This window comes from Lolium rigidum, chromosome 6, assembly GCF_022539505.1.
Source record: "Lolium rigidum isolate FL_2022 chromosome 6, APGP_CSIRO_Lrig_0.1, whole genome shotgun sequence".
Lineage (NCBI taxonomy): Eukaryota > Viridiplantae > Streptophyta > Magnoliopsida > Poales > Poaceae > Lolium > Lolium rigidum.
In genome coordinates this window covers 226,057,583-226,068,468 of record NC_061513.1, presented here as the reverse complement: position 1 = coordinate 226,068,468, position 10,886 = coordinate 226,057,583, and the positions used below count along the sequence as shown (strand labels likewise).

The window sequence follows — 10,886 nt, the reverse complement described above, 5'->3', positions numbered from 1 at the left end:
CGTTTTCAGACCAACGAAGTTTCCATTTTCGGCTATTTCCCTTTGGTTTATGTATTCATTTTCCGTTCCCTGCACTGATAAAAACTTATTTTATTCTCATAGGATTCGAATTCAGACCAGCGAACTTTTCATTTTTGACTATTTCCATTTTCGGTTGGTTTATGTATTCACTTTTGTTCCCTGTGCTGGCAAAACTTATTTGACTCTCATATATTCGAACCCGCACAATGTTGGGAGAATGCTTCCTAGAGAGGGGTGTGCACCAACTAAGCTATGCTTGTTTCGGGTCGATAATAGCGACACATGTCCTTTATACTATATAATATATATGGTTGAAGTAAAATAAGTTAAACTCGTTTCTCAATAAAAATACCCGTCAAACATCAAAAAATTCAATAAATTGTAGAACCGTGAGTCAGTCACCCCTTCGATCCTAGTACACACAGAAGTTTTATTTTTTACAATTTTTTGTTAAATATTGATCATGCATGCGCTATTAGACGACTTTTTACGTTATCGAGAATCTCTTCTAATTTAAAATTTTAAACTATTTTTAAATCACATGTTATTAGACCGTTATTTCGTTTTTGACCAATTATTTTATGTTCAAATTTTGCCATATATAAATTTTTGTATGATGCACTAAAGACAAATTTGTTGATGTCAGCAAGAAGTTTTCCCTATTTTAAATATTTAAATTTTTATCTCTCAAACGAATTCCCCTTTAAGATTTATTTTCACCAATAAATCGCCTTGAATGAGATCTTTAAAACTAGCACCATATGGATATTTTTCGATAACTTATGTGTTGGGCTAAATATTATCAACCCTGTTGTACGTGATTTATCAATGATAAATGTAAAAGGTTACCAAACCAAAAAGTTCAATTCATTTAAAATATTATGTTAACTTTTTTAGCTCACAAGTTATCAACCCTCCGTCCTATCAACATAAATATGAGGAGTTACCGACCCGAAAAGTTAATATCATTTAGAATATTTTGGCGACTTTTTACCTCAGAAGTTAACAACCCTATGCATGTTATTTATCCTTGGTAAAATGTGAAAAGTTTTTTAGCTCGAAGTTATCATTTAGAATATTTTAGCAACTTTTTAGCTCACAAATTATTAACCCTATGCCTGTTATTTACCAATGGTAAACGTGAAAAGTTTTCTGTCCCAAAAGATAATTTTAGTTAGAATATTTGGGCGACATTTTTACCTCAAAAAGTTATCAAAGCATATTTATGTTATTTATCAATGGTAATGTGAAAAAAATTAACCCCAAATTTAATTTTATTTAGAATATTTTGGGGACTTTTTTAGCTCACAATTTATAGACCTCTTAGCCTAGTATTTATTAAAGTAAAATGTGAAAAATTACCGACCCCTAAAAGTTAAGTTCATATAGGTTATTGTGACGATAATTTAGCTCACAAGTTCATCAACCATCTATCCATTAGTTTGCACGCATGTGTGTGGGTGTTTCCGTCACCGTCCATTGTGCTTTGAGATTCGGATAAAAAGAGGAAGATAATGGAATCTTTCCATCTAGCACAATGGGCATGAATCTGGAAGAATAAATGGACGATGACAGAAACACCCACACCCATGCGTGGGTGTACAAAAGTATTTCTAAAATTTACCGACCTGAAAAGTTAATTTTATTTACAATATTTTGGCGGCTATTTAGCTAAAAAGTTATCAACCCTCTGCCTCGATATTTATCAATGGTAAATGTGAAAAGTTACCAATCCAAAAAATTTGATTTTTCATTTATAATATTTCTTGACTTTTTTACCTCACAAATAATCATCCCTCTGCCATTATTTATCAACGGTAAATTTGAAAATTTACCGACTCAAAAAGTTTGATTTTGTTTAGAAATATCTTGGCGATATTTTGTACGTAACAAAGTTATCAACCTTTGCCCGTTATTTATCAATGGTAAAATATAAAAAGTTATAGATACGAAAAGCTAATTGAGTTAAAAAAATGATATTTATTTGAGTTGCAAGTGGTAGTTTATTTGAGTTGCAATTGGTTTCTCCACCCGTTATTTTTCCCTCTAAAAACCACTAGCCCAAAGAAAAGAATTATAAAAAACTAGTCCGACTAACATGAATATTGATAATAAGGTAATATCTTCTAATATAAAATAAAAGAAGAGTTTTTGAAAGAGAATTATTAAAAAGGGAATTGTAGAAAATTTGAATGAGTGGTTATTCCAGTAAAAATTATTGACCCGACTAAGAAAAAGGGAATTGAAAAAATGATCCAACCTAACCTGCTATCCTCTTGCCGCCCTTGCTCATCTACACAATGAAGCACGCATGAAGCGTCAGATGACAATTCTTCATCAGACACCTTTATATCTTATATGTAGTATAAAGAAAAATAGAAAAATAAAAATAGCACAAAAAGACATAATAGCCCAGCAAAATCCCAAAAAGGGCTGCCGGTGCAACACCTTCCCAATCCTATCTAATCCCATTGTCTAGATCGACCCGCATGATTTCACCTCGCGCACGCACGAGCTTGCGCCGCCAACCACCCGAGCTCCTTTTGTTGACTACTCCCGTTGCCAGCGATCAATCTTCCACCTCCACCCCACGACCACCAGAGCGATCAATCCTGGTCACCAGCACGCCACCGCGCCGCCACAGTCACCCGTCAGATTCGCCGCGGCAGCTACCATTTGCCCAATCCCTGAGTAGATCTCAATCTCGTCGTGCCGCTGCACGACCCCATGTCTCCGACTACCCGTAGCAAAATTGATTCTGGACCACCGCTCCCGGCGACTCGGTGAGCTGGTACCCTGCACCAGCCTCTCATGGTCATGCATCTCTGCCTCCAAAACGAAAGAGGAACATAAGTCAACAGAAAATGAAAAAACAAGGAAGCGTTTCGCACCAGCGCGGAGAGCAAAAGTTACCGCGCGGGGCAATCGACTGTGAAAGAGGGATTTCGACTTGGTTCTTCGTTTTATTTTGTCTTTCGCCCGTGATTCGGTCAGTTTCAGGAGGCCGTTGTGCACGGAGAGAAAACAGGGGTAGAAATCCAGATCCGGAAAATAAACTGGACTCTCCCAAACAAGGCCTAATGTTTATACTTCTCAGCAAAGTGGCTAGTGCATGAATCAATACTAACCATCTTCTAGGACCCTATAGCTAAGATGTGATATCTCTGCTCCCTTTGTTTGTCAATTCATTTTTTTTCTCATGAGATGGAAATGACTTCATCGACTTGATTATATGTTCGCTGCCAACACAAGCAAGCCAGCTAAACTAACCTGCCACCTTATTACAGCTCATCTTTCTTTTGAACAACTCCTCAGACACATTGAGACCGACAATTCTTCAGGCACTACTTAGCCAGTAATTCAATATGAGCTTTACTGGATCGCATGCAATAATCCGCTGAAACTAATAAACATAGTGAAACAAGTACCACAAGCCAAAGAAAACAACTAAACGTACGTATATAACACTCCCTCCAAACCTGACAAATTAATTCACTAGTCATTATGGCACTAGCTTGTTTTTTTTTTTTTTTGCAGAAACAGCCACGGCGGCACAAACAAAATGTGGCAAATGCTAAACTGGAAAGACTATGTAACGATTTACATGCACGGAGAAGACAAGAACAACATCCGACTATCGCGGTTAAACTGCTGAAAACCTAATGTGACCCATCTTATAGACTATCCAATTACAAGATCATCTCTCATAGATAGGGTAATTAACTGACAAGCTACAGCACAGTCTTAACACTCTTTTCTGTTTGCTTTCCAAGAACTGCAACCATGACCTTTTTTCGAAATGGGTTTCCCCAGCCTCTGCATCAAAAGATGCATACAACTGCTTTATTAAGATATATAAAACGAATCCAGTTGTACACATGAACGACTAAAAATTTATTATAAATCACGGGTCACAAAGGGTCTCAACAAAAATGAGCCATCTAAAAAAGAGTAGCAACATGAAGCTCCTTTGCATCAACATTCCAAACGCCTATCAGCAGACCAGACCATCTGTACCGGTTGTAGAAATCTCGTGCAACCATAACTAGGCGGTTGCACCCAATATCCATATCCAGTCGCACGTTCTCCGAATGTAGATAGGACCACATATGGATCAAGTGTGTAGCTAAAGGGATGACCTGCAAAAATGATGGGAAACTCTTTTTGTTAAAGATGCAATCATTCCGAACTTTCCAAATCGCCCACAAAAAAGCACATACACCCACTTTAATATGAGCATTTTCTATTTTGGGCACCCCATTCAACCATTTCTCAAACAAATTTGTAATGTTTAAAGGGGGAGTTATATTGAAAGTCATGTAAATAATTCTCCATATCATACGGGTGAACGGACAAGTTAAAAACAAGTGTTGTATATTCTCCTCATGATCACAAAAACAACATCTCACATTCCCCTGCCAATTACGTTTGGCTAAATTATCCTTCGTGAGTATAACCTTTTTCTGAAGAAACCACATAAAAATCCTAATCTTCAAAGGTACCTTCATCTTCCAGATGTATTTATTAAGAAAAACAGAGTCATCATTAAGAAAATCAATATACATGGATTTAACCGTATAAATACCAGAGGACGTGAGGCTCTATTTGAAAGTATCTTCGCTATCCGAGAGTTGTACCATGATTAATCTATTTAACAAATGAGTCCATCTTTCCCATTTATAATCATTCAGCGTTCTTCTAAAGCCGATATTAAGCGGTGAGGCTGATAACACGTTATCAACAGTAACATTCTTATGGTTCACTACGTTATATAAAGATGGGTATTCACTAGCCAAAGACCATTGTCCTAGCCAAATATCCTCCCAAAATCTAGTACTCTGGCCATTACCTATTTGAAACGAACCGCGTTTAGAAAAATCATCCTTTACTTTCATAAGCCCCTTCCAAAAAGGTGAGTTCGTTGGATTAGCAGAAACCTGAGAGAGAGTTTTAGAAGTTAAATATTTCTTCTGCAGCAACTCTTGCCACATACCATCTTCATTAATAAGTTTATGTAGCCACTTGGCTAACAGACTTTTATTTTTGAGTTCTAAATCCTCAATTCCTAACCCTCCTTGTTCTTTCGGCCTGCATATTATGTTCCACTTTGTCATACTATATTTCTTTTTATGACCATCACTTTGCCAGGAAAAACGAGATCTGAATTAATCCAATCTCTTCCTAACCCCCTTCGGAATTTCAAGAAAAGAAAGCATAAACATGGGAAGACTTGTGAGAATAGAGTTAATAAGTACGAGACGATCCCCGTAAGAAAGCATTTTACCAATCCAACTACTTAATTTTCTCTCAAATCGATCTTCAACTGGTTTCCAATCCCCATTTCTTAACTTTCAAAAATTTATCGGGATACCCAAATATCTGAATGGTACTGATCCAATGTCACACCCGAACATAATTTTATAGTCACTCTCCATCTCCTTGGCCTTACCAAAACAAAACAACTCACTCTTATGAAAGTTTATTTTCAAACCCGACAGTTGCTCAAAAATACATAGAACTAATTTCATGTTTAACGCTTTGTTTAAATCATGCTCCATAAAAATGATAGTGTCATCCGCATATTGTACAATCGAGACCCCACTGTCAACTAAATGAGGAATCAGGCCAGCTACCTGACCATCCTCTTTCGCTCTCGCAATCAAAATTTCTAGCATGTCTGCAACAATTTTGAAAAGAATAGGTGACATTGGATCACCTTGTCGAATCCCTTTTCTCGTTTGAAAGTAGTGTCCAATATCTTCATTAATTCTGATCCCAACACTACCCTTTTCAATAAAGCTTTTTATCCAAGCACACCATTTTGGCGCAAAACCTTTCATTCTTAACACTTGTTGTAAAAAATACTATTTTACTTTATCGTAAGCTTTATCGAAATCAATTTTTAAAAGAACCCCATCTAATTTCTTCCTATGGAGTTCATGTATTGTCTCATGCAAAATAACCACACCTTCCAATATATGTCTGCTAGGCATAAAAGCTGATTGTGTCGGCTGGACAACATTTTTAGCTATATGTGCCACACGGTTAGTTCCAACTTTAGTAAAAACTTTAAAACTCACATCCAACAAACAAATGGATCTATATTGTAGTATTTAAATATCATTTTCTTTTTTCGGCAAAAAGATAACTGTTCCGAAATTAAGATGAAAAAGAGGTAGCTCGCCTCGTTGAAAACTCGCAAACATATCTAGCATATCCGTTTTTATCATCTCCCAAAAAATTGATAGAATTCCGCCGAAAAACCATCTGACCCCGGCGCTTTATTTTTCTTCATCTGCATGATGGATTCAAAAATTTATGTTTCGTAAAATCCTTAGTTAGACATTCATTTTCTTCAACAGAGATTTGGGTAATATCCTGATTCATGGACTCAATCATCGCACAAGAATTATCCATAGAAGGTCCGAAAAGTTTTTTTTAATATTCTAAAATATATAATTTCAAGTTTTCTTGACCCACAATTGTTCCTTCCTCTTGCTCAAGTTGAAAGTTTTTTTCCTTCGATGCTTACCATTGGCTATTAAATGAAAGTATTTAGTATTATCTTCACCCCTCCTGGATGTGTTTGATTTTTGCCTGCTGCGCCCACTTTGATTCCTCACTATACCGTAATTTAGCTAAAGTCTCATTTGCCACATGCATCGATATTCTCTCTTCTTCATTTACTGGAACTGTCTCCGCTTTTTTATCAAGGTTATCAATTATTTTAGAAAGCCTCTCTTTCTTAATTTTATACTGACCACTCAAATCCCGAGCCCAACCTCTCAGGAAACTCGTAAGGTGTCTAATTTTATTTTGCCACCATTCCATCGAATTAGAACCTCCAGATATGGAAGCCCACTGTTGAGCTACTATTTGGAAAAAACCTATAATTTTGAGCCAAGATAATTCAAATGAAAATTAAATTTATTTCCTTTATATGCTTGATCACCCGAGACAATAATAAGGGGAGTATGGTCCGATCCTGATCTAGTTAGGGACCTCACACTTACCAACGGAAATTTCTGTTCCCATTCAACACTAGCCAATATTCTGTCTAATTTTTCATATGTTGGGTCATCACGTCGATTAGCCCAAGTGAATTTCCGACCTGAAAGAACTAATTCACGAAGGTCCAGACTTTCAATGATCGCATTAAAAATAAAAGGCCATCGCGCATTAAAATTATATTTATTCTTTTCCTCTAGACGTCTGATGATGTTGAAATCTCCTCCAACAAGCATCGGCATAGGCTCGTCCTCACAAATCCTCACCAACTCCGAGAGGAATGCGGGTTTGTGCTCCTCTTGAGCCGCTCCATAAATAGCTACCAATACCCACTTAAATTTGTCGCATTTCGAAGTTATGTGAAATTTGACACATCTATCCCCCGCAACCACTTTGTCAACTTAATGGGTATCTGCATTTATTCCAACTAAAATACCCCCTGATCTACCTATAGGAGGTACACAGTACCACTGGAAGTCCAGACCACCGAAATGTGTTTCAAAAAAGGGGCCGAAAAATTGTCCTTTCCTGATTCTAGTATTGCAAAAAAATCTAACTTATAATCACGTATAGTTTCATTAACAAATATATGCTTAGCCGTGTCTCTGAAACCTCCACTATTCCAAAAGCTTCCTTTCATTACAATAAACACTTATTTTTATTAAGACGGCTGCTTCTCCGTACCACTTTTGGTTTCACCTTATCCCTTCTCTTATAAACTTTAATTATCTTAGTTTCATGTATGTTTGGTTCCATTTCCCCCTTACCCAGATTTTTAGACTCATCTATGAAGTCAGTAGTTAACGCGTTAGCTCGATCGAACACTTCATTCTATTGTAACCCCCCTTCTGAATCTTTATCTACTAAGTTCTTGGTTGACATAATTATAGTACGACTATGATCATCATCATTTATTTTCTTGATCATATTCGAAACCTTTAATGGAGAAGAGCCAAGGGAAACTCCTAATTTATATGCCCAATCTATAAAAACCTCCTCAGAAAAAGATTGCAGATAATATTTGGATGGTGTTACAGTACCTGAACCTGGACCTTTTGTCCATGACATGTTGTTGACCTTCTATCGGCGGGGGCTCGATCACACTGCAACCTTTTTTTTTTTGATAAAGGATGCTTTATTACTTTTGGGAAAGCAATTACATCCAGCCTCTGCATAACCAGGATGCACACAGCCGTTTATGAGTCTCATGTCCAAAAAAGATGTCAAAATAAAATATATCTAGACGAAATACATATCGGAGCGATGAATTGTATAACGCCTAAGGTGTGAGTGGGGCTTCAATCCGTAGACTATGCTGCCACCCATGTAGGGAAAAAGTATCCCTCGCCGTAGCCTCCAACCGTGTACAGACCTCCGTAAATAGGTCTCGGTTCTCCATGCGCTGAAGAGGTAACCATGAACGAAGAATCCCTGTACATCTGTAGATGACCTGCAACAAGGAGAAATTTTTTTCATTAAAAATCTTGTCATTTCTACTCAGCCAAAGCGCCCAGATAACTGCTAGCGCCCCCACCCTAAGAAGCAACTTGAACCTTGAATCAATTCCATGAAGCCAATTACCAAAGACATTGGCTACACTAGTGGGAGGATACAAGGTAGACGCTACTTGGATGACAGACCAAATAGATCTCGCAAACTGGCACCGGAAGAAGAGGTGTTTAATAGTTTCATCATGATGACAAAAAACACATCGGGTACTTCCGTGCCAGTTCCGCTTAACAAGATTATCTTTGGTGAGGATGACCCCTCGACGAAGATACCATCCAAATATTTTTATTTTTAATGGTATCTTCATCTTCCAAATTTTCTTATTATTATCAACCGGTAAATCAGAATGAAGTATGGCGCTATATAAAGATTTTACCGAGAAAGAGCCATCTACATGTAAATTCCACCTAAATTCATCCGGTTCGAGCGACAGGTTAACATCGCCCAACCTATGAATTAAAGCATTCCATGCCCGTAGCCTTTGTCCTAGCAAAACTCGTCGGAACGTCACATTCGGTGGAGAGGTAGCCATTACTCGTGGCAATGGTATCTCCTTTGCGACGAACGATACTATACAACGCAGGATACTGTTCACTTAGAGGTGCATTGTCTAACCAAGCATCCTCCCAAAACCGTATCTGAGCCCCATTCTTAATTGAGAAAGTGCCATGACGAAAAAAGACATTTTTTGTCGCCATTAGACCAGCCCAGAAGTGTGAATCTCCAGGTTTCCAAACCACCTGAGATAACGTCTTGGAGCCAATATACTTTCTCCGAAGAATAGTTTGCCAAATCCCATCCTCGGTAAGGAGCTTGAAAAGCCATTTACCCAGCAGAGCTGAGTTCTTGACCTCCAGGTCATGAACTCCAAGCCCACCTTGATCTTTGGGACTACAAACTATACTCCATTTAATCAGTCGATATTTCTTTTTCTCGCTATCACCTTGCCAAAAGAATCTGGATCGATAATAATCGAGTTTATGCAGAATACCTTTTGGTAAAAGGAAGAATGATAACATATACAGTACCATATTAGTCAGTACCGAATTAATGAGTACCAATCTTCCTCCCAGGGATAGCAATTTGCCTTTTCAACTACTAAGGCGTTTCTGTAATCTTTCTTCTACTATTTTCCATTCAGCAATCGTGAGTCTCCGGTAGTGTATCGGAATACCCAAATAGCGAATAGGAAATTGGCCTTGCCCACAACCGAACAACTCTGTATAGAGAGCTGTATCATCTTGGGCATCACCGAAACAGAACAATTCACTTTTATGGAAATTAATTTTCAATCCCGACAATTGCTCAAAAGCCACCAAGATTAATTTCAGGTTTTGAGCTTTATCGAGATCATGATCCATAAATAGAATCGTATCGTCGGCATATTGAAGAATAGATAAACCACCATCAACCAGATGTGGGCTCACCCCTTCAATTTGACCATCAGACTTGGCCCGCTCTATGAGTATAGCCAGCATATCCGCCACAATGTTAAATAACATCGGTGATAACAGATCCCCTTGGCGTAACCCTTTTCGTGTTTGAAAATAATGGCCGGTGTCATCATTAACCCGAATTGCCACACTACCTCCATACACAAAATCATTTATTAAAGCGCGCCATTCAGGAGAAAAACCTTTCATCCTGAGTGTCTGTTGTAGGAAAGACCATTTGACCTTGTCATAAGCCTTTTCAAAATCTAATTTCAAAATAACCCCATTTAATTTCTTAGTATGCATCTCATGTATCGTCTCATGTAAAACCGCCACTCCATCAAGAATATTTCTTCCTTGCATGAAAGCAGTTTAAGAGGCAAATAGGTCTATATTATTGAATCCTTTCGGCCTCATTAACAATCACACTGCAACCTAGCTGACACAAACATACAAACAAGTCAATGTAGAGATCTGAAGATTATACAGAGGACATCGGCATGCATCTATCTTTGGTTTTGATTCGTGGCCTGGTTGCTGGTAGCTGATGACGCTGACGTCCTGCCATTGGCCACCCCATTCTCCACAGGAGCAGGTGTCCCCCACTTCCCTTCGGACTCCAAGGGCTCCATCACTTTAACAGATCCATCTGACAGCCCAACTGCGAATTGATTTGGTTCTTGCGGATGTGGGGCGACAACATAAGGGTAAATGGCCGAATTGCTGGAGCCAGGAGAGATAGGGTGGTTAGGGCATCTCCAACCGGGCGACCCATCCGGTCGAAACGGACAAAACCGCGGCCCAGCGTGCGGACCCATCCCTAAAACTGATGGCCGCGGCGTCCGGGACGACCCAAACCCGGCCCAAATCTTGGACGAGTTTGCGTGGCCGCGGACGCGAAAGGCTGGTCGCTCG

The 10,886-nt window shown here is 38.5% G+C and overlaps 1 long non-coding RNA gene across 1 annotated transcript; it reads right to left on the bottom strand.

Annotated features, from left to right (window-relative positions):
- Positions 1-3,779: 3,779 nt before the first annotated feature.
- On the bottom strand, positions 3,780-10,648 carry LOC124667807. The gene is made up of 2 exons (XR_006991414.1): positions 10,407-10,648; positions 3,780-3,809 (listed from the first exon to the last, which is right to left on the bottom strand). It is a non-coding gene; the product is annotated as an uncharacterized LOC124667807 (long non-coding RNA).
- Between the last annotated feature and the right edge of the window lie 238 nt (positions 10,649-10,886).